Here is a 3,590-nt window from a genome sequence, read left to right on the forward strand (position 1 = left end):
GACTGCTTTGGAGTTTGTTCTTAATTGGGTGGAGAAAGATGATTCGCTTTTTTTATGTTCCTTTAGCCTTTCGTGGAGATCGAATCCCGACTTTTTCTGACTGATGAACGAAATTAGTGCAGCGGCAAGGAGCGTTTTTGACTTCCTAACATGGATACCAAGTCTGGGTCAGAGAATTCATAGTAAGGCGATACGCTCTCCGATGCAGTAGATCAGCGGACCGGAAGATTAGCATGTGAGGCGAGAGTGTCCGGTCTGCTTCAAGTCCTGCCGTTCAATACTGGACTTCTTCTTCCGCTTCCAGGAGCAGCCTCTATCCTGTTGAGGTGAGGCCTTTGACTCCGCTTGCCTCTACTTTTCATGTCAAGCGTACAAGTGTAGTTTAGTGGGATTGACTTCTAAAGACAGGAATTCTTTTTCATCTCCTCGGGCAAGACCCTGTATAAGTCGACGTCTTAACCTGACTTCCTGAGCTCAGAGATTTGATGATAGGGATTGTTCACAGCACTAGTTGTCACCGTCTAATCCTTTCATAAAAGACATTCACTGACCCACGTAGGACTGCTGAATGGAATGATTCCTCCCCCGAGGGTGATGGAAGGGGGGGCACGACCCGATCTAAGATTACTCCCTGAGCAGAGTCTGACTTTTCGAAAAGAAGAGAGGAAGGGGCGTACCAAAAAGTTCTCCAATTCGATGAGGACAAGCAGGCACAACAATCCCAGGAAAGGTTCGAAGCACGTAGTTGCAAAGCTAATATTCAGAAGTTCAGTTCGTGAGATAGCTCCCCGGACCAGATCTTTTTGATAGATTCCTAGTACCGACCTTCCGTTCAGTGTAGGGAAGGGATTTGCCCCAAGCCAACAAGGAAGCAAAGTACCCGTGCTATCAGTACAAGTATAAGCCGGATCGTACCACACGGGAGCAGGATCCGCGTTCCACCTCTAAACCATAGGATCGGGCAATTAGAATCATGCCACTTTTTTATGGCAGGTTGAAGTTTCAGGCCAAGGGCGAAAGCAACTATGACTGACATCCTTAGATGAGCTTCAGGCCACTTGACCAATAGGCAAGCTCAAGTAGCTTTCAATCGGGGAGGATCAAGTCCAAAAGAAAGAGTGAAGGATCTGTCTTTTTTCCCAGCTGTATGAAGAAACCAAGCCAACCGAAACCGATTCAAGAGCCCTTCTATTTTTTATGTTATTTTATTATTACTTTTGCTCTGACTTTGAGCGATTCCATATCAACTAATGGAATCATAATAATAATTTCAATGAAAGGTTTAAGTAGTGCTTTTTTATTAATTCAATTATATGATGTTGTTCTACCTATTTGTCTGCCGAGGAACGTAGTCGCTTTCTGGTTGAGTTGAGCGTATGTCTTTGCCCAGATATTTTTCCTTTGTTTGAAAAAGACTAACTACTATAGTATAGTAAGGGGCCTTTTCTTGCTCGTTAGCGCTGTTTTTTGATTGCAGGGCGCTAGCTTACTAATAAAGAATAAATATATATATATAGGGCTTTTTTCTTTCATCTTTCAGCTTGATCGGAATCGATTCTATGATTGAATAGCAGAAGTGCTACTTATTAATTAGTAGTATAAACTCGGAGAGACAGACAGAGAGGCAATCATACCTGCTAACTCCTAGGATGAGAAGTAGGTCCCTTGTTTTTGGCAGGAATAGTTCCATTGTTGCCCCTCGGGAGAGTGAGTCTACTTAGCGAACTGGCAGGACGCGGAGATCGATTGATAAAGATGAATCTCGAGAGTGGATGGTTGACCGCCGCCCCCTTGTCCTGGAGGCTCTCCGGCCGAGGAGGGGCTTGCTATCGTAACCTTTTATCCCGGTGTATGTGAAAAAGAGTGACGAACCCTTTTTTGTTCGGTCATAGGTTGGTGTCCAAAGAACGAGAGTCGGCTTCCTTAACTTAAGTCCGTTGTTCCTCAGTAGCTCAGTGGTAGAGCGGTCGGCTGTTAACTGACTGGTCGTAGGTTCAAATCCTACTTGGGGAGAATTTGGAGTTATAGCTTTTCTGACCTAGCGACCCCTGTCCTTCCCCTTAGTTTCTAAACTAGCAGAATCGTGGGACATCCAAAGTGGGAAGTTTCTTGTTTCTTTTTTTTCTATTTCTTACTCCCTTTTTTAGTTTAGGAACTTGGTTCGTTCAATTCACTTGCTCATGAACTCGCAGCTTCGCCAGAAGCGACTAGGGGGGAGCTGTCGTAGAAGCTTTGCCCTTTGTACAGAGATTGTTATGAACTGACTAGCGGAACGCTAGCTAAGCTAAAAAAGAGTCTGAGTTCCCTTCAATCAAATCAATAAGCTTTATTTCAGGTTTTTATCCCTCCTTCTTAGAACCCATTGATGGAGGGGGGCCTCGGCCCGGGAAGGGGAGAGTGGCCGAGTGGTCAAAAGCGACAGACTGTAAATCTGTTGAAGTTTTTCTACGTAGGTTCGAATCCTGCCTCTCCCACTTGTTTGTTGTAGACTTCTTCGAAGAGAAAGGGGGGAGAAAGAAATCCTATAGCTTAGCTTGAGTAAAGCCCATTAGTATTAGTAGTAATTGGATCTTTTCTAAGGTTTGAGGATGCTGTACCGATAGGTGCGGGAGATTTATATTGATATAAAGATAACGTCAGCATATTGGCTCCAGCCGGTAGCACGGGGCTTGCGAATTCTTCGATCCATACCCTCTGAGTTAAAGAGTGGGTCGGCACAGTTTTCCAGGTTGGTTCAAACTTCATCCCTTGTTCAAGGGGAATAGTTTGAATCTGGGGTACATAACGGTTTACAAGACGATTGAAGGACTCCTTTATGGAGCCAACCAACTCAACAACAGTGTCCATACAAGACACCGGCTGAGATATACTGGAAAAGTGTTTTCTACCCGTTTTGCTAAGGTTATAATCTTAGAAAAGGAGAAGAAAGATACCATTTAACCAGCATATCCGCCTTTTGATCCCGTACACATATCATCCTTCTATGATGGGAAGGGATTTACCTGGGCTTGCACTGGAAATCCTATGAGAATATGACAATAGGAGTTTTCTTAACTGCTAAGCTTACACAGACTCCTGAAAGATTCGGACGAAGGCATTCCAAAAAAAAAAAAGAAGAAAGCTATTTATACGCTAGAGCCTTACAGAGACTTCCTAAAAAGAAGTGACCTTATCTAAATCTAAGGTAAAAACTCAAAGGCCCACATGCTTTCCTTTTTTGCTTGCCTAAGTCCCTTTTTCTACATATGGATTGAAAAAAGTTTTTCGGCCTGTCATGGACAGAAACTAAACCAGGCTCGCGTAGATACATTACCTGAACCATGCTTTTCCCAAGCGGGGGTCTAAGACCCTTTTCGGAAGCAAAACCCAGAGCAAAGGGGGGCACGGACAGCAGTTAGAACATACAGATAAGAGCACATAGCATCACTTACATCAGAAGTGGGATCACTCACTTCAAACCTTACTTCACAAGATCTTATCGCATTGAAAATCCGTATGGTGCAGTTATGAACGGAAGCACTGGGGTTAAGCCGAAAGTAGAAGTCGAAAGAGTAGTAGGAGTAGGCGAGAAGCCGGCGCGTCTTCATTTT

At 44.1% G+C, this 3,590-nt stretch overlaps 1 non-coding gene across 1 annotated transcript; it reads left to right on the forward strand.

Moving 5' to 3' along the window:
* The first annotated feature begins 2,391 nt into the window (after nucleotides 1-2,391).
* On the forward strand, nucleotides 2,392-2,474 carry TRNAY-GUA (transfer RNA tyrosine (anticodon GUA)). Its single transcript has one exon. It is a non-coding gene; the product is annotated as a tRNA-Tyr (tRNA).
* Nucleotides 2,475-3,590: the final 1,116 nt, after the last annotated feature.

This window comes from Vigna unguiculata, unplaced genomic scaffold, assembly GCF_037176805.1.
Source record: "Vigna unguiculata cultivar grain cowpea cultivar isolate G323 ecotype 2 unplaced genomic scaffold, ASM3717680v1 ptg000085l, whole genome shotgun sequence".
NCBI classification, from domain to species: domain Eukaryota; kingdom Viridiplantae; phylum Streptophyta; class Magnoliopsida; order Fabales; family Fabaceae; genus Vigna; species Vigna unguiculata.